General features: G+C 40.2%; 1 protein-coding gene across 11 annotated transcripts in view; it reads left to right on the forward strand.

Moving 5' to 3' along the window:
- TRIM2 (tripartite motif containing 2) overlaps positions 1 to 20,851 on the forward strand; it is a 118,935-nt gene that overhangs the window by 32,012 nt on the left and 66,072 nt on the right. The window contains exon 4 of one of the 11 annotated variants that reach the window (XM_084625537.1): positions 14,704 to 14,786. The exons of the other annotated variants lie outside the window; for them this stretch is intronic. The gene's annotated coding sequence lies outside the window, so the exon portion shown is untranslated. The remainder of the gene's footprint in view (positions 1 to 14,703; positions 14,787 to 20,851) is intronic. 11 annotated transcript variants of the gene reach the window in all.

Below are 20,851 nucleotides of genomic sequence, written 5' to 3' on the forward strand. Positions count from 1 at the left end.
GTGGCATTTAAGATCACTCAATGTAAGGAGCTTTGATTGTGCAAGGTCATCTAAGCTTCAATATCTATGTAAAATAGTGGCTAAATTACTATTCATTTAATTAAATATAAACCCTTGTTTAAAATAAAAATTGTCAAATTGTGGGCTACCATCTCTTTTAGTATGTTTTAGCTGGATGTGATCTGATGGTCAAGAAACTAGGATTTATTGTTGGAATTCTAAAGCAAATATTAACTCGGGTATATGGAATGAGGCATTACAGTAGGCGAACCAATGCTAACTACAGAAATAAGGTGTTTCTATGCCAGGCCAGCTATTGTACGTCATAGGTTTTGTTGTGATTCCATCTAAGCAGTGCTGAGATATTGCAGCTTGAATAGCAGGCTTGATACAAATATGAAAATGGATTTTTTTTGTTGTGTATAAGTCAAAGCACCTGGACCGGACCCCATTGTCTATATCCGGAATAAGCAATAAGCTCCTTGTATTGTCTGACTATTGAAAGGAATGCTATGTGTATCTGGGGTGCCGCACAACATGGCTTCCTGAATAGGAGCTAATTGTACTTGTTTAATTTACTTCAGTCTAAAGAGGCAGCAGATTAAAATTAATTTCTTTCTCTCTCCCTCAGAGGGAGATAATTTTCCAGATATATTCAAAGACATTGATAAATCGGAGCATTGCACCAACATCCACCATAAAAAGAACTGACCACAGTGTACCCACATGTCAGCCTTAGATGACGGACACTCTGTGAAAACAAAGCGTTAACAAATATTCATGAACTGAGACTTAAAATACCCTATAAAGCCTATAACTGCAATAACTCAACAATTAATGGAGAATATTAATTTGGTGTTAACGGTAACCCTGACTTTTTAACTGCTGCCTTCTAAATATCCTTACCAACACCTGAATACATAGTCTGTAAAGCTGAGTCTGATCTTCCCCCTGGCCAGCTTCTTGACAAAATGAATGTTGGATCAGCTCCCAAGCTTAGAAGCCATTTGCAGTACTCTTGAAAAATGATATCCTTGTGACAAGTAGGAGGCAATTTTTAATTTGATTCATTGGGTCTGGAACTGGTGGCATGCTGAGCTCTCTCAATGTGCAGTGAAAGCACGGATTTGAGGGTGCTCACCACCTTGCAATAGCAGCCCCTTAATACATGCAGTGCAAGTGTTTGATGGTTCATATTTTTAAACAAGACACTTTTATCCTTTTTCAGTTAAATTTAAAATCCAAGCTGGGTTGGGAGTGAAATACCTGACCTGCCCAGGTATCAAAGGGTCTAATTAAAATGACAAAGGACAACTGGAAAATTGACTTAATGAGCAACCCAGAAAACTTTGAGTGCCCAAAAGAAATTGTGCACCAAAAATGTGACAGCCTAGGACAGGGGCAGGCAAACTTTTTTTGGCCTGAGGGCCACATCGGGTTTCCAAAATTGTACAGAGGGCCGGCTAGGGGAGGCTGTGTCTCTCCCCAAACAGCCAGGTGTGGCCCATCCCCCGCCTCCTATCTGACCCCCCTGCTTCTCACCCCCTGACGGCCCCCCCGGAAATCCTACCCTATCCACCACCCCCTGCTCCCTGTCTCCTGACCCCCCCTGGACCCCCCCCCCACCCCTGACTGCCCCCCAATCCCCATCCAAGCACCCCTTCTCCCTGTCCCCTGACCGCCCCGGGAACCTCTGCCCCCTCCCCAGACCCCTGCCCCATGCAACCGCCCTGTTCCTCGCCCTCTGACCGCCCTGACCCCTATCCACACCCCAGCTCCCGTGACTACCCCCCTTGGCCCCTTACCGCACTGCCTGGAGCACCAGTGGCTGGCGGCGCTATAGCCGCGCTGCCCAGAGCACCAGGTCATTCCACGGCTCTGCAACTGCGCTGCCCGGCCGCCCAGAGCATTGTGCCAGCCATGCAGTGAGCTGAGGCTGCAGGGGAGGGGGAACAGCAGGGGAGGGGCCGGGGGTGAGTCTCCCGGGCCAGGAGCTCAGGGGCCGGGCAGGAGGGTTCTGCGGGCTGGATGTGGCCTGCGGGCTGTAGTTTGCCCACCTCTGGTCTAGGATTTCCCCAAATTTCATCCGGGACACATCAGCACTCACCTCTCTGCTTTTTTTTGTGCAAAGCAGGAAAGTAACTAGAGAAACATGACATGAAGAAATTTTTTTAATGAAGCATCTGGGATAGAGGAGACAAGGCTTGCACTCTTGGGAATTTCTTCCAATTGTTTGCCTGGGGTGGGAGGAGGAGGCTAGTCCTAAAATAATAGTTTGTGTTCACATTGTATTTTACAACTGCACTGTACAAGCATTAACTAATTAAGCTTCATATCTCTCTGTCAGTATTGATATCCCCATTTTGTAGATAGGGAACCTGAGAGAGACTGGTGAAGTGACCACATAGCAAGTCAGTGACAGAGTTCCTGATTCTCACCCATCTGCTCATTTCTGCAGGCCATACTGTTTCTCTCACTAGTATTTTTGTCAATGAGCTGAATCCTGCTTTCACACTGGGATTTATAGGTGTGGAAGGGATGCAGGTTCAGTCCCAATACATAACTAGCCATTGCTGAGCAAAGGAAATGTGCAGCTATATTGCACAGGACGTTAGGAATAGAATATGCCTAGGCCCTTTTATAATCCAACCACACTATCAAAAGGCACATTAGCAAGTAAGGAGTTAAATATTGGTAGTGCAGTGACTGGAAAGAGAGCCATTGTCCACCCAGCCCTAGTTCATTGTGCTGTACCTTAGAACCAACGAAAGGCAAATTGACTTGGAACTAACATGAGCTTTCACTCAAGTCTCCGTAAAGTTTTGAAAGCCTTTGTCTAAAATGTTTGTTGACCTGAATCTGCTTTTTTTCAGTCGTTAGGGTTGCCTAAAATTATTTTTCTTTTCTGGATCTATTTTCCTGGTTCCTAAATGGAAACAACAGAGCAGACATAGGAACGTAGGAATTATTAAACTATACTGGGAATGGATGCTGCTGCCGATCTGACAGGATGTATTTTTGCCATTATAAAAAACCCAAAAGCGTCCTAAGGATATGATTTTTTTTTTTTTTAAAGCACTGTATATAGTGTTCAGCTAGCACTGATACAGCAAGAGCAAGTCTCCCTCCTTTAATTTACAGCCAATTATGCTGGCCACAAAAACAGAAGAGAGTCTCAAACTGGTATTCACTCTGGGCCCAATCTGAAATTGCTTGCTGGGCAAAAGTTTTTAAACAAAACTCTTTTTGGCGGGGGGCTGAAAAAAAGCAGATTCTGGTCAACAAAAACATTTTGCAAATTTGTGTCAAATTGCTGAATTGTTTAGTGGTGGGGAAAAATCAGAAAAATTTAAATTGCTCAATTACATCATTTTGAATTTTGTTTCAATTTTATTTTTAAAAAGGTAAAAAACATGACGTTTTGTCCAACCCAACACTTTTTTTTTTTTTTAAACATTTTATCTCATCGAAAAATTGGAAAATCTTTTGTTTTGGGTTGACCTGAAACAATTTTTTTCTTTTTCTTTTTCAGTTCAACCATGAAACTGAAAAACTGGTTACTCACACAGCTAAGAGAGAGATGCAGCAGGCTGTAGGGGGAAGGAGAGCAAAAGCAGCGTTGTCATCTTTGCACTGCCTGAAGTCTTGGCTCACATGGCCTCTGGCATAAGTTAGAACAGTATGGGGCTGCTCACACTTACAGCAGCCTCCCCAAGGCTGCCAGAACCTCCACAACACTGACTGCTGTGGCTTCTCTCCCTCCTTTCTTTAATATGTCCTTCCTATCTGACTGTACTCTGGCATGCCCCCTATGCCAGGGATTCCAAGGGGGAAGGGGGAACAGCAGCAGCAGCAGCAGCATAAGGCCGCTTCTGTTGGCTATACACTGCTGCTGAGCTGGAGGAATTTTCCCCATGTTGCTCTATGGCACCACAGCAGTTTACAGGAGCTATGGTAAAAAGAAAAGGAGTACTTGTGGCACCTTAGAGACTAACCAATTAATTTAACCTTAGTCTCTAAGGTGCCACAAGTACTCCTTTTCTTTTTGCGAATACAGACTAACACGGCTGTTACTCTGAAACCTGTCAGGGGCTATGGTGGAACCAGAATCAGTCCTCTAATGCTCTCAGTTCCTTTTGAAATCGGCATGTTGCAGGACTGGGCTCCATTAATGCAAGTTATTGGTAGTTCATACAGTGTTAAACACAATACAAGGAGCCAACTTCTTTTGTGTTTAAGCCCACAGAAATGGTGCAAAGTTAAAGTGCTTTTCTTTACTGTAACTTACAGACAGGCCACTCAGGTTCTCCTCTCTGAATTTCTGTAGGAAGCAACTCTCCCAATACTAGTCCCAGAAAGTAAAGTCCAGTCCTAGGATGGGTGATTTTAAACTAGGCAGGAAATTTTATGGATGCCTTTGCTCCTTCATCCAGAAAGGAGCTTTAAAATATTACCATCTCCTTCCTCTTTGCCTGGGAGCTGGGTCAGAGGTCAGGGGAAAGCAGCAATTTAATCTTCTAGAAAAAAATGTCCTTAATTGAGCAGCCAGCTCTCTGAATTCTGTCCTGGTTCCTAATGTCTGAAAGAATTATCAAACCTGTTTTCAGGTTTTCCCCCTTGTTACCGTTATTTCCCTGTGTGGATATTTGAGAAACACAGGCTGTATAATGCCCATTAAGTTGTAAGACTCATGCTATTATTTGCTCCATGAAATCAAATAGCTATGGGGCTCCCTTCTGTGCTGAATGACAGGTTTCAGAGCAGCAGCCATGTTCGTCTGTATTCACAAAAAGAAAAGGAGGACTTGTGGCACCTAGAGAATAACCAATTTATTTGAGCATAAGCTTTTGTGAGCTACAGCTCACTTCATTGGATGAAGTGAGTTGTAACTCACGAAAGCTTATGCTCAGATAAATTGGTTAGTCTCTAAAGTGCCCCAAGTACTCCTTTCCTTCTTTGCGGAGGCTCCCAGAACCTGAAAACACACAGATCAAACCTGATTGCCCAGGTTCTCTAGGTGTTAGTCAAATGTTAAAGAATGTCTCAGTAATCTCATGGGCTGAAATTCTGCAGGCCTTATTCAGAAAAAAAAATCCTGTCAAAATCAACAGGACTACTGGCTGCTTACAGACTGAGAGAGGACTGCAATGTGTAACTCCAAGATAATATAATATCTTCTGCAATGTACTGTTCCAATTCTTTCACTTTTGTTTTGGAAACTCAACCCTAGGGCTGATCTACACTACAAAGTTAGGTTGGCTTAACTACCTGGCTCAGGGCTGTGAAACATTGCACATCCTGTGCAATGTAATTAAGCTGACCTAAGCCATTGTGTAGACATCACTAGATCAATGGAAATCCTTACTACAGTGATGGAAGAACCCCTGATTGTCAATTACTGAACAGTATTCAACAAATAATTTGTGAACAAATTTCAGCCTCTGAATTGAATGTGAATATTTGTTGAACTTTCTGTGACTACTCTTTCAAATAAAAAATTGAAAGTCTGTGGAAAAATAAAAAGCATCAGGGACACTGAGGTGAATTCACAGGTTTTACTTTAATAAAGTAAAGTTAGCAAATAAAGTCTTAAAGTATTCGGCCTATTCTAGTGAGCACCATTGTGCCATGCAAAGAATTGTTTTTCTTTGCTAACTATGAGAAGGCCAATTTAAAGGATAAAATGTAATGTATGTAAAATGCCATTATTCTGGCAGGAAGAAAATGGTTTCTCTCAGATTCATCTTACTCATCTGGTCTTTTATTTATACTTCAGGTTTCCCTGTATGTAACTTTCCACAACTAATTCTCTCCTACCAGTGCATTAGTAAACATTTCCCATCTAATTCCTCCAGAAAACAGAAAGAAAAGCATGTTGGAGAGGAAAGAGCCAAGGCTGCTCTAGTAAGGAAATGGATACTTGATAGCAGAAGAAAGTGAGGTGGGATGGGAGCTTTCAAGGAAGGCCTAGACACTTTGGTGGAGGAGAGAGGGAGTGGGAAACGAGGCAGCAAGCCTATAGCATAGCATAGGGTTGCCAACCCTCCCGATTTCACTGGGAGTCTCCCGGAATCACACCCTGTCTCCTGGAGGCTACTGAAGCCAAACTGAGAGATTTTAGGTGCTGAAAGCCAGCGGCGCAGCAAGGCTAAGGCAGGCTCCCTGCTTGCTCTGGCCCTGTGCCACTTCTAGAAGTGGCTGGCATGTCCCTGAGGCCCCAGAGGATGCAGGGGGCTCCAGAGCCCACACCCCCTTCCATGCCCCTGCCCCAGCCCAGTGAAAGTAAGTGAGGGTGGGGGAGAGAGAGTGAGCAGGGTGGGGCCTTGGACGTGGGGCAGGGAAGGGGGCGGGGCAAGTGTGTTTGGGTTTGTGTGATTAGACAGTTGGCAACCTTACACAGCAGTGTACAGAGAAGAGGTACAGGTGGGGAGTAGATATAATCCAAGATCAGTCTGGAGGCGAGAGGTTCACCAATGGTTGACTTAGGCCTGGGTGGGGTAGAGAGAAACTATGGCCATGTCTACATAGCCATAGTAGACATAGGCTACAAAATTATGTCAAGGTAACTTAAGTCCGCATACTGCCACACTTGTGTGCACCCTAGGCTCCTTGTGTCGGTGGTACACGTCCTCCTCAAGAATGTTTGTATCAATTGTATTGTCAGTGTTGGGCACAGTGGGATGGCTCCTGGAATCCAGTAATAGTCCATGTGAGCAATGCAGTGTCTCCATTGACACTGCATCAACCTGAAAACGTTGACCATGTCTCTACACCACTCGGGGCAGTGGTGTTACTAAATTGGAATATAGAGGCACTTATGTTGGTGGGAACCAAATTTAAGTGAAGATGCTTCCACAGTTAGGTGGATGAAAGGTAGCTTATGTTGACCTAACCATGCAGGGCCTATGCAATGTTGCATGCTGGGTAGTCAATGTGTGTGATAATAGAGTTCTGGGGAGAAGGGAAGGAAATGAGAGAAGCACTATTTTTCCCCATAAGAATGGTGGCCTCCAAGCAGTAAAGTAAGAGCTATTCACAGACACTTGGGATTCAAAAAGTTTTTCTAAACCAATATTTTCTGGTTTTGAATATTAATGCAGCAATCTTTCATCATAGTTCTCTATCTAGACAGCCTTTAATGTAAACACACTGGAGTCTTCCTTTAAGAGAACACACATAATAGGTATTTCTTAATCTTGAAAAAAGCCTAAACTAGCTTTATTTTCCCAATCTTCCTTGGAAGGGAAAAAAAAAAATCTCAGCTAACACTGCAGCCTCAGACTGAAAGGGTTGATTGCATTCACTTTAATATCTCAATGAAAGTTTGAGAAACAAGGTCGGTAAAGTAATATCTTTTATATCTCTTATTGGATAACATTACCTCTCCCACCTTGTGTCTCTTGTATCCTAGGCCCAGTGCAGCTACAATAACACTGTAAATGTCAATGAAAGTTTGTGAGACCATAAAAAGGAAAATCACTGAAAGTAACAATCACTGAACTTGCCCTGTACCATGACAACCAGGAAGACGGCCTGCCTTGCCCAGCAAGTCATGCTGAAAGGAGTACTTCATCTTCTACATATAAAATGAAACCCTTTCTGGCCTACAGATCACTACAGCAGGATCAGGGCTTTTGACTGCACCAAAAAAATCCATGCTGAGAACTTAAATTAGTCACTTTATTCCATTCATTCTCTAGTCAGCGATGGGATGACTCAGAGCTGCCAACTATCCCCATTTACTTTTATTTATGTAAAAGACTAACCACTTTTCAACTGTACCCCTCCCAAAAAAGCCTTTTTAAGCTCCGTTTATGGCAGGGGCATTAAAAGTGTGTTCTCATTTATAGCTTAAATTGTAGGGAGAACTGAGCTAAAAGAGGAAAAGCTAAAATCCAGTCAGAGCCTCTTCTACATTTTGTACACATGGTTGGTACACGTGTTGTCAGCATATTGGGATATGGTAAGGTTTTAGTTGTTGTTTTTTTTAATTGCAATACATTTAAAGGAGACTTTGTTTTGTGGGGGCTGTGTTTTGTGTTTTTTTTTTAAATGAAATGCATTTAAAGGTGGATTTTTTATTTTTAAGGGGAAAACGGGTGGGGAAAGGAAAACGGGCTTGTGCTCTTTTTGATTGCTTGTTTTCCCTGACGATGGTGTGTGTGTGTGTGGTTTTTTTAAAAAAAAACCCACTAGAAATCCATCAAATCCAAAAACAAACCAAAACAGAACAACAAAAATCAGGCAATGCCTCATCTATATTAAAAAAGTCCATGATGGCTAGTGTAATTATAACATCACAAAAGATGGAAAGTTGAGCAAAGGGGAGGGGAAGGAATTTTTAGGCAGACTGTGTAAAGTGTTTTTTTTTTTTTTTTACTTGCAATGTCTAATTGATGATTTGAAAGAAGGATGCTTCTCTTAAAGGTTTTAACACTTGCCCTTTAATTAGGGTCTGAATACTCCTAATACACATTCTCTAATACCTTTTTCAGGTCTTCCCAGAAAAACTAGACCAGACTGTACACTCCTAATATTTCTAAGTTAGAAAACTAGCAAGGGGAAAACCCCACCTAAATTAAAAGCAACTATTCCACTTTGAAGCCTTCTTTATCCATCATAGAATAGCAGAAATCCATTAAAAATCTTTTGTAGATTGAATGTAGGCCCTGAAGTATCAGAAAAATGTTGATAAGTACTCAAACTCTCGGACATTTATAGTAACTGAACCTTGAAGGATTGAAGGTATGGGGTAAATTTTTGAAAAATGCATAAGTGACTCAGGCTTCTATTGACTTTGAACAGAATTTAGGTGCTTTTCAAAATTTTACTTGTTTGTTGCCTTTCGGTAAGCGAGAGATAGCCCAGCAGCTAGCAATTATTAGGCTGGGTAAATCCTAGGGTTCCTCCATAGACTTCAGGGAGAGTTTGCCTGACCAAGAAAGACCTCCAGGTTGACCCCCAAACATTTAAAGGATGTGAGTAGATCGCTAGTCACTTCCCCATTTGTAAATAATGAGCTATTTTTCCAAATTGCCAATCAGTCACAGTCAGCAGTCTACAATTTTTTTTCTCTGGAAGTGCTGCTTGTGTTTGTTGATGGGGCTGGGAGATTAGTTTACTGCTGCAGAAGTGAAAATGGACCAATGCCTTATAAATTCATTCATGATGGCATTGGTCTGCTTTTGGAGAATGCCTATAGGAACATTTAGTCCTCTGCACTCATGAGACCATTTTGGAGCAGGGCACGAAGCTGGCTGTTGCTTTTCAGTCTTTGTACCTTGGATTAGTTGAGGAGGCCAGTGCTTGGAGAATGCAAGCAAGGCAGGCAGTGTATTCCATCCAGCTTTAGCAGCAATTTTCAGCTTATGAAAAACAGATGACTTAATGCTCTGGAAGTGAAAGCGACTGACATAAGAACAGCTTTGACAGAAAATCCTGGGTTAAGAAGATTCAAGCTCAAGCTAGATTGTTTTTCCTTTGTTTATTTTGATTACGTCACTGACATGGCCCCAAAGAGAATCAGACATACCATTTGGAAATACAAGGGGCTGAAGTTTTAATTTTCAGATCTCTTCCGACTGCAGAGCTACAGGAGTAAATGAAGTGAGGAGGGAGAGGGAAACTAAAAGCCCTTCCTGTGGTTTCCTGCTCAGCTGACAGCCATTTAAAAAAAGGGAGAGGTAGCAACAGCCCTCTCCCATTGTCTTTCTAAATACTGTAAATTCTTTCACAATTGTTTGCTACTATTCTTGTGTTTAATTTACACTCGGGTATTTTCTGGAAGTGGTGAAAATCCACTCTTGGTTGCTGTGATTTCTGTCAGGGATTCTGCTGTGTGAGTGAGAAAGAGGGAATCAGCTTGTGTTGTTTCTCCTCATTTTGGGCATTGTAGACAGTTAAGTATTGGCAGTTTGACACCCCTTTTGTTGATGGGCATGTCAATATGATTTTCGAAGGTTAGGTGCTGTTATCCTTCCTGGCGGAACCTTTGCTGCATTTGTGCAGAAACTGTTTGGGACTTGGCAAAAAGACAACAGCGAATGTTTTGATCAACTCTGTGTGTCGAGTGCTGGAAGAGTGAGCTTTTCAAAGGGAGATTGTGTGATGCTGCATAAACAGGACAGGACAGGACATGACAAGGCAAACAAATATTTTCTGCTACTTAATGTTAAAAGGAAAAAAAACTGAAGCAAAGCCCAGGAGCTTGCATGTGAAACAAATGCAAAGCCATTTATTCAACAAAAGAACATGATATTGTCCTGTCAAATCTGCAGAGTCAAGGTACGCTTAGGAATTTTTAAAATAGTTCTCCCCTATCCTCCCCCCCCATTGTTATTTAACCCTTGGAAGCTTGGAACTAAATTCGATTGCCTTACCGAATTGTTCTTCATACAGACTCAGGCTAGTTTCTGATGGCAAGGTATTAACTGCTGCTTGTCTGCTGATACTGATGGATTGGGGTTAATTTTTATTATTTCTCTTGCTCATACAGTGCACAAGGAGCTTCAGACAATTTGTGGTTAAATATAAGAGAGACCAAGGTCATATGAAATTGATAAGGCCCAGAATTTTAGATACCGTACCCTTGAATCTGATGCTTCCCAATACAAAACAAACAAATAACCCAGCCCCCTGCTGCCAAACCTTTTAACCTTGTAATATGCTCCAATATCAGCCTGTGAAACAAGGAAAGCCATAGCTTTGAGGTCAAACTTTCAATAGGCGCCGCAGGCAAAAGCCATGTACAAAACCATACTGAACTTTCTGTGGGCAAATCAGAAGACTGAAGTGAAGATATAACATAGTAGCTAAATAAATAAGGGATCTGTAGGGCTGGGGGATGCCCTATAGGAGTACAGGGGGAGATGTAGTGGGCACTGTTGGAGCCTTTCCAGATCCTGCTTCTAAAGAAAGGGGAGGGGAGCGGGTTCCTTTCCTCTCCCACTGAAGATTCTGGAATGTGGAATTTGAGGGCAGTGGGATGCCTTTTGGGTAATCCCTTGAAGAGCTGAGAAGGCAGTGTTGCCATCTCTCATAATTTTATCATGGGTTTCATAATAGTTGGCATTTTTCTTAAAGTCCCAGTTCCTGGAGTCAAGTGATTTGTATGGGAATCTCAACTTTATTTATTTATTTTTTAAATGAAAGCTTCTAACCCTCCTGGTTGTGGGGAAGAGCTTGAAAACATTAACCCTAAAGTCTTAAAAAAATCAGAGGCAAATGAAAAGAACCCAAAATGTATTACGATTTTTTTTTTAACCGCCATTATTTTTAAGCCAGTCTTGTGGGGTTTTTTGGTGGGGAGACTAATTCATGTTGTTGTTTTTTTGTTTTTGTTTTTTAAATTCCTGGGGTTGGGAACACTGAGAAGAGAGCATCCAGCTATTGTTGAATACATTTGGGAGATGCTGAAGTAGACATCCGTCTGAATTCGTGCACGAAGCTAGAGGACAGCTAAAGATAAAAAGAATGGCAGGTCCTGTTTTCCGGGAGCATATGGATGATTGGCCAAAAAAAAATTGTTTGATTCAGGCCTAGTCCAAACCCCCTGAAGTGTTCATTGAACCCCAGCAAACCTTTTCATCAACTTCAGCAAGCTTGGGGTTTATGACAAAACCCCCTGCATTCTTCTGTCTGGTTCTGGCCTATGTTATGGGTGGTCCTCACAGCTGTTTCTAAATGGAATTTTTAAACCGTGATATTTGATGCTATATCTATGTATCCTGCACTCATTTACTGATGAGTATTGGTGGTGGATAAATAGTTTTGTTCTAAATATCAACTTTTTTAAAATGGAAATTCTTTTCCATGAACCAACCATATTGCATTCAGTGAAATTCAGATAGCTTATAGTTAACTGACATTAAACAGGTTTCAGAGTAGTAGCCATGTTAGTCTGTATTCGCAAAAAGAAAAGGAGGACTTGTGGCACCTTAGAGACTAACCAATTTATTTGAGCATAAGCTTTTGTGAGCTAGATTGGTTAGTCTCTAAGGTGCCACAAGTACTCCTTTTCTTTTTGACATTAAACAGTTTTCAGTTAGGGCCTGACTTTCTGGTGTACTAGCCATTTGTGCATGTTGCCTAGCTGTGAATGCTGTGTGAATTTTGCTGCGCACAGCTGCGTGTGCATAACTTTGAAAATCAAATTCTTAAATGCCAAAAAATTACTAATTTTTCTGCTCTAAACAGCACTTGCTGTAGTTTTTGTGCATGTATTTTTAACTTGTTCAGTTAATACACTATATAGTTACGTGTTTGCAGGCTGGTTGCATGGTTTTATAGACAACAGTGATGGGGAACAGTAACTTGAGCAGACTGGAGTGAAGGCTTCACTTTTTTTAGTACTAAAATTTTTGAAGGCACCAACAAAGACACAAACAAACCATAATGCTCCTCTCCCCTTTCTAAGGCTTAATCTTGTTTGATTCCCAGCCATTTAACCCCTGGTTGTCTGGTTGCCTACCAAGCAGATCTGGTAGGAAAAATGGGTTGTAGGTTTTGGTCTTACCGGGGTGAACCTGGCCAAGCTGTCTGGGGATATTCCAGATATAGGGGCAGGAGGAATAGTCCTAATCTAGTGATCTGATTTTTAGCTTGAAGAAGATGGGATTGTTCTAGATGATCAGTGCTTAAAATTATCGCAGAGACATACTGGGTATGTCCTTGCCTGATGATGAAATGTTGCTAATTCATAACAAATTTATGACTCAGCAGTTTATGTAAATATATTTCTGTTATTACTGATTCCTTCGTGGGAAATAATGAGTAAAATGAACTACCTAAGTTCAGGGTGTCCTAACTCTGAGAACAGTGTCATGTGTTCCCATATGAAAGCTGAAATTTGTCCAGCTGCATGGGACTTCAAACATACACTGTTTTGTGTAAACATGCTGTATTATGGCTCAACACATGGACTATTTGCACAAAAACAAATGCTTGGTATGGTAAATTAGGATTTGTCCTTGAGCCTAATTTAAAAGGACTGTACGTAATCATTTACCAAGTATATCAGTTCTTCAAAATAAAATATGCCTGACCTTGGGAAATTAATGTAGCTGATTAGCACTATTTGCTTATGTATGTACAGCGGCAAAATTTATACAGATTTCTCAGAGCAGTAAAAAGGGACATAGAGTAATTAGGGCCCAGAACTTAATTTACCTTTAAAATTATTATTTTGTGGTTGGGATTAGTTCTTCTGGTTTAAATATTTGTTTTAGGGAACATGCAGCTCTCAATAATAAATGCAAATAGCCACTAATATTGGTGGATCTACATATGGACTCTAAATTCTAGTTTTTTATGCTTTGCTGGCCCGTTAGCAGAAATTAGATGTACTATTTCCAGATAAAGTCCTAATAATACCAAGCTCTTGTAAAGCACTTTTCATTACTAGATCTCAAAGTGATGTGCATATTCCTATTGCGTTATTAACAATACTTATGCATAGACAAGGAAGCAAGAAACATGAAGACATGATGGTTTGTTCTATAGAATCACTGGAATAAGATCGATGTTTGCTAAAGGGAAGAAAAATAAAAAAGGAATGAAAGTTCACTTTCAGGATTCTAAGAAAAATGATGTATAATGAAGGGAAAATAGGTCAGCTAAATACAAATTTCTAACACATAAAAGTGGATGGTATCCTATTTAAAGCCTTCCATGTGCTTTAATTTTTATCATGTAATACTTAATATGTTGAATTAACAATGTTTACTTATGCTTCTTTAGTTAGAGTTGAGGCAACCTGTTTATTCTAGGTTTCAGAGTAGCAGCCGTGTTAGTCTGTATTCGCAAAAAGAAAAGGAGTACTTGTGGCACCTTAGAGACTAACAAATGTATTTTAGCATAAGCTTTTGTGAGCTACAGCATCCAATGAAGTGAGCTGTAGCTCACGAAAGCTTATGGTCAAATAAATTTGTTAGTCTCTAAGGTGCCACAAGTGCTCCTTTTCTTTTTGTTTATTTTAAACAAGCCATACATGGAGTGGAGAGGCATTTAATCAGTGAACTGGTGTATATAGCTATGAAACTGTGATGCTGAGGTTCTAGTTATATATACTTAGAGGTGGTCAGTACCTGGAAATCCTGTTCTGCAGGAAATTCTAAAATTTCAAATGGTTTCATAATGAACTGGAACAAAAAAATAAAAATTTCCCGCAGAATTTCATTCTGCAATTTCCTTTAAGAAAAATTAGAAACATTTTGTTTCAGACTTACTGAATTATTTTCATAGATTCCAGGGCCAGAAGGGATCATTGTGATCATCTAGTCTGACTCCTGTATAAAACAGGTGATAGAACTTCCCCAGAATAATTCGTTTTGAATTAGAGCCTTTTAGAAACACACATAGTCTTGATTTAAAAATTGCAAGTGATGGACACTCAACCATAACATTTGGTAAATTGTTCCAATGATTAATTACCCTCACCGTTAAAAATTTGTGCCTTATTTCCAAGTCTGAATTTGTCTAGCTTCAACTTCCAGCCATTGGGTGGTGGTATATCTTTCTCTGCTAGACTGAAGAGTCCATTAGCAAATATTTGATGCTTGTGTAGGTACTGATAGACTGTGATCACAGTCTCTCTCTTATCTCTCTCTTTAAGCTAAATAGATTGAGCTCCTTGAGTTTATCGCTGTAAGGCAGATTTTTCTAATCCTTTAATCATTCTTATGGCTCCACTCTTACCCACTCCAGTGTATCAACATCCTTCTTGAATCGTGGGCAGCAAAACTGGCAACAGTATTCCAGAAGTGGTTGCACCAGTGCCAGATACAGAGGTAAAATAACCTGTCAACGCCAAATTAAGATTCCCCTGTTTATGCATCCAAGGATCACATTAGCCTTTTTGACCATGATGTTGCACTGGGAGCATCCACCTCAACCCCCAAATCTTTTTCAGAGTCACTGTTTCCCTGGATAGCATTTCCCATCCTGTAAGTGTGGCCCAAGTCCTTTGTTCCTAGATGTATATGCATTTAGCTGTATTAAAAAACATTATGTTTGCTTGCACTCAGGTTACCAAGTGATCCAGATCACTCTGTATTGGTGACCTGTCGTCTTCATTATTTACCACTCCCTCAATTTTTATGTCATCTGGAAGCTTTATCAGAGACAATTTTATGTTTTCTCTCAGATCATTGATAAAAATGTTAAATAATGTAGGTCCAAGAACTGATCCATGTGGGACCAACAAAAAACATACCTACTCAATGATGATTCTTGATTTACAATTACATTTTGAGAACTATCCATTACACACTTAATATGAGCCATGTGAATTTTGTATCATTCCAGTCTTTTAATTAATATGTCATTAATGCCTTACAGGAGTCTAAATGTGTTACATCAACACTATTACCTTTTTCAATCCAACTTGTAATATTATCCCCCCTCCCCCCCAAAAAAAGGTTGAAATTGTTCCATTGCAAAGTTATTGACCTTTTGTTATATTATAAATTCTAAAGCAATAGACTATAAAAGTCAAAGTATTTTAATCCTATTCTGTCATGACCTGGCAAATCATGTCATATCGTATTATATTATGACATGACAAACTACAATTGTCTAAATGTTTCTATTTTTAAAATTGGTATTTAATTACTTTGCAATTATAATCTATAAAATAGAATGCCAGTCACCAATTTTATAGTTTTAGCTGGCAATGAGTAATCACTATTGAAATTAGTGATTTCTATTATAATTAGTTCGGTAATTGGTACTTAGTTTCTTCATTGGTAACTGTCATTAGTGGTCGTTTGTAATTGATGATTGACTTGGTAACTGGTCATTTCTTATGGGAATTGTTATATTATAAAAATAAGGTAAATATAAAAATAAATAACATGACCTGCCACATCATAGTAGAATATATCATGTCTGAGAGACAGGGATCCAGCCAGCTAGGGGAGCTGGGCAGCTTGCCTGTTCACCAGTAGGTCACCCAGGAAGCTGGAGCAACAACTCCTGAATGGATGCCAAATAAAAAGGAAGAGTTGTAGTTCTAAAAACCTAGACTAGATGATGTGATGAATACAAAGGTGGATGGATGAGCAGTGATCAGCTGTATCTGTTTTAGTGCTAGTTAGCAATAGTAAAGTTAAATGAAGTGCAGCTAATTTAAGACGGTGACTAATCTCAGACATGAAAAATGTTAACAATATGTATTCTGGCACTTGCTGCTCTACATGGTGATCTAGTTAATACAGACATAAAAATAAACCCAGGTTCGAAAATGCTAGCTAGACTACTAAGTTAGTTTACAAACAAACTGCTGTATACTGTTTAACATCAGCTAGCAAGAACTACTAGATAACTAACTTTCGGAATATGTTCTGGTCATTAGAAGAAAACAAATGATTTATAAATGAAATGGGGGAAAAAACTTTTTAAAAAAAATTTAATAGCTGCTATCTGTGATTAGAAATATTACTAAAGAAATCAGTTTGAATAAATTGGGCCCTAAAAGACAATAATGTATGGTAGATTAAAGAGAGTATGAAGGAGAGGTGCATATGATATTAGAGGTCATTCATACAAATTGGAAATATAAAAATACAGTTTCTCTTAAAAGAATGAGTAGAGTGGAATGCTTGTCACAGTCTTCTCTTACCTTTTTGCCTATATGCAAAAGGGCTTTTTCATTCTTAATGTTTTCACTTTCTTGGCATAATGTCAGATGAGTTATTGTACATGACAGTGGATAAATTGTACATATTTTCTTAAATTCATAGTTCTTTAAATTATACATATTTTGCAATGAGGATCCACCGTAAACAATGGAATGGATGGAATTATTTTCAGCTCAGCTCATTTTTAAATACATGCTATAGAAGTTTAGCAAACTGTCTGATTGCTTGGTATAGATTTATTTGGCCGAGTGTTGTTAGTCTGCGTAAACATGCATATGATTGCTTTATTTCTGGGTGGCTTTCTCTCTTTTTTTGGGGGGGGGGTCTATATCTAGCTATTTACTTTATATCAAAAGATGTGCTTCTTGATTTGTTTCTTTTCATCCTGGAAGTTTGGAATAAGAATCCATTCTTTTTAATTAGTTCTGAGGGCTACAGTCGTTGCTGGCTAGTGTGCTTTGTAGACAGTGTTTTCCTTCAGTGATTGAACATGTCAGTTGACCCAAAAGAGGTGACATGTGCAGGATGATTTAACAGAATGTAGTGTGAGTCTTTAATCTTTGCAAATGTTTATACAGTGCTTGTTTCATTGTCTGTCAAGGATTAGTGGAACTAATTTTTTAATCAAAAGCTTGAAATTATGCTGTACCACTGCATAGTAGTTGATTTAAGCAGAAAAGAATGGTGGCTTTGGGCTGAGTTATTCTGACCTACTTATCTGTGAGTAATATGGAAATATTCATATGCAAGTATGCTCCCAGACTTTGTCTGCATACTCAAAAAACAAACGAACAAAGTTAGTTGTGAATGTTTAGGATTATTATGCAATACAATTGACATAAAGAAAGATGGTGGTGTATTATAAACATTCCACTCCTAAAATATTTTGGCAAAAACCAAAGTCCTGATTTTAAAAGTACAGTTGTCTGTCTCTCTAATGTACTCCTCCTTGCTGTACCTAATCCCCTGCACTGTTTGACCCCTTGAATAATTTGGGCCACAGTATTTATTGTTAGAGAATTTAACATGCTTTGTGGAATACCAAACTCCCCAAAGTGCAGATATACATGGCAGGTGCCTCTAAGTGCCAAAGCTTGGTATTTTGAGAACTGTTTAATCTACAGGTGCTCTGACAGAAAACAGCATGATGACATTCACATTCTAGTAAGTGTGGTTACTAATACTACCTTTAGTAATGACAAATCAGGAATGGAGAACTATACTTTTCCCTTCAGCAGTTTCACAGCTAGGATAAAGTTGCCTCAGAGAAGCGTACATTTGTGCAGGACTGGGCACGGTGATGTTTGATAGAAATGGAAGTATTACTTGTGAAATGTTTGCAACTCTCTCTCCTGATCCCCACATGCAGTGATGGAAGTGATGGTGAAAATCTTTATTGGATTAGCTCACAGTAGACATAAATTCTCAAAGCTTTTTAAATTTTTTTTTAGTCACATACCTCATTTGCTATTTAGAATCCAAGTAACTGCACCTATATAGTAGAGCCTCAGTAATTTGTATTCTTCTACTTTGCAAAACTCATCCATCATGCACACACATGGAAATCAGTAATCTTTCTCCACTTCGCAACAGATTTTGTAGCAAAGAGCTGAAGTTTTGTAGTGTTCATTATTTTTATCAAATATATTCTAGTAGATTTGCTATTGTGCTATGAACTATCTGAAATTAGAGCCAAACTGATTGTGAAATGAAATGTTCAATATACATTTTGTCATGCACTATCATTGGTTTTTTTGAGTCTTTTTTTTAAAAAAATTCCTCACTCATTCACAAAATTTAATCTTTAGCAATGGGTCCCACAGTCATTAGCAAGGATAACGTGATTTTCTGCATAATACAGAACCTCAAAGTGAGTTGATATGTAATAGAAGATTGTTTATTTCTAAGGAATCATATTCATACCATAGGCCATATACAGTCAGGGATTTTTTCCCTCTTATTTTTCCTCACTCCAATCAATACTCATAAGTAATGTCTGCTTGGAAGTCAGATGCACTTGAAAATGTGTAATTCTTATGTGAGATCTATCCCATGTCAGTATCTGACCATGTCTATGCTTTTGCTTGTGAGTGGCCCAGAGACAGAGAGGATCTAACTTTAGTTGTCTGTGAGTTCAGTGCCACACAGGATCTTGGGTTCGCAGACAAGCAACCAGCATACTAATATGGCCATAGTGAGGCAGGCCGGCCATTAATTTTATAAATGAGCTTTGGGAATTTATGCATTTCTGCAGGTGAAGCTGGTACTTCATAAGTTATGGGAAACACTTGTTCTGATCTATTGTTCTGGTTAATGAAGTGTCAGCCTTTCCCCATAATAAACAGGAAAGAAAAGGGAATAAAATAAAACACCCCTGCTTGCCTAGAAAGGCCTGTTGAGCTGGACAAAATTAAATTCTTATGTGTTTCTAGCTTTGGATGTGCTGAAGATGGATAATGTTAAATCAAATACACCTCTACCCTGATATAACGCAGTCCTCAGGAGACGACAAAAATTTCACTGCATTATAGGTGAGACGGCGTTATATCAAACTTGCTTTGGCCCCCCGTTCCTTGTTCCCTGACCACCCCCTCCAGAGACCCCCGTCTCTAATCACCCCCAGGACCCCAACCCCCCTGCTCCCTGTCCCCTGATCCCTCCGACTGGGGGAGGGGGGTGTTTGGGGAAAAGTCCCACACTCACCTGTGGTGGGAAGCGGAGCTCCGTGGCTGGGAGCTGGCGGAGTGGAGCAGGCTGGGGCCAGGTTGATCCGCTTCCGCCGCTGCTGGTAAGTGTGTGTGGGGGGGCTGAGGGGATCCCTTCCTTCAAGCCCCCTCCCCCCAGTGACGGGGCTGGGGTGAGGGCAGTGGAGTGGGCTGCTCCCGGCCCACCGCTAATCCGCCGGGCCACTCTAGAACTGCGGGGCCCCCAAAGGTGAGGCCCAGACCCTGGGGGGGAGGGAGCCCCTGACCACCCCCAAGACCCTCTACCCCTTATCCAACCCCTCAGCCCTGGCCTGGCCCGACACCCTTAACACGCTGCTCAGAGCAGCATGTTGGAGCTTTACCACATTGTATGCGAACCCGCATTATATTGGGTCGCGTTATATCAGGGTAGAGGTGTAGAATGAACTTGGTGAACCTTTTTAAAATCTGGGCCAAAGAGTCTATTTTTATTGTTATGGAATATGCAAGGCTGCTTTATCTATTTTTCTTCTCTCCCATCTACATTACAATTACCACTATTTTAGACTACCTACTAACAGCATACAGCAGTCCCCGAACATGGCTTAAAAATGGGTTCTGTTTTAGATACTTCCACCCTAAGGAATGTTTAGTTTCTCAGAATATTCCCTTTGGGGAAGTTCAAAAGTAGGTCTAATAGACATGCTCTTACAGATGTTTTTCTGTGACTGCCATTGGAACTGTTGAATCAATGCTAGCATGATTAGGGATATTTTTTTTCTTTGCTAAAAGCCCCTACTATAAACAAGACTCCATTGTGTAGCTGGGCCCATGAAATGCTTCAGCTTTGGATTTTGCAGAGCTGTAGCATAATTGAACATATGGTTCCATCCTGTCTACGCTGCCAGAGAACTGTGTGTCTGGTATACTGGGTTCTCAAATACTGTAGTTCTATTTCTCATGTGTGGGGTTTTTTGTGTGTTTTTTTTTGTTTTTTCATTGGAATCTCCTCTCTGTGACTAATGTGACAAAATAACATGATACCTCATGAAGAGATTACAAGTAGTAAATAAATGACTTTAAATAGAGTGGTTCATGAAGTACATTGACACTAAGTAATTGCAGATGAACTCTTAGCATTAATGAACATATTTGCCTTTTTTTGTTGTTGTTTTGGTATGTTGATGTCAAATTCCTGTTTGTTTTGAACATCCTCTTCTGTGTGCATTTGAATGCATGGAAGAAGCTTTCTGAAGTATCTTCAGACAGAATTTAAAATCTGCACACCTGCAAATCCTGCTGTACCACTCTAAGAGCATGACTTCTGCTTGGACAGCATAGAACCTCCCTATCATGCAATATGACATCAGGAGGAGGTGTAGGGTTGTCAGTTTTGCTTGGACTTGTTCCTGGAGGTTTCATCACCTGGCATAATCTTTAATTAGAGATTGACCTTTAATTTCCTGGAGACTCCAGGACAATCCTGGAGGCTTGGCAACCACAGGGAGGTTAAATGCATGTGTTCCAGTT

This window comes from Lepidochelys olivacea (genome assembly GCF_965140295.1).
Source record: "Lepidochelys olivacea isolate rLepOli2 genome assembly, chromosome: 4".
Taxonomy (NCBI): Eukaryota; Metazoa; Chordata; order Testudines; family Cheloniidae; genus Lepidochelys; species Lepidochelys olivacea.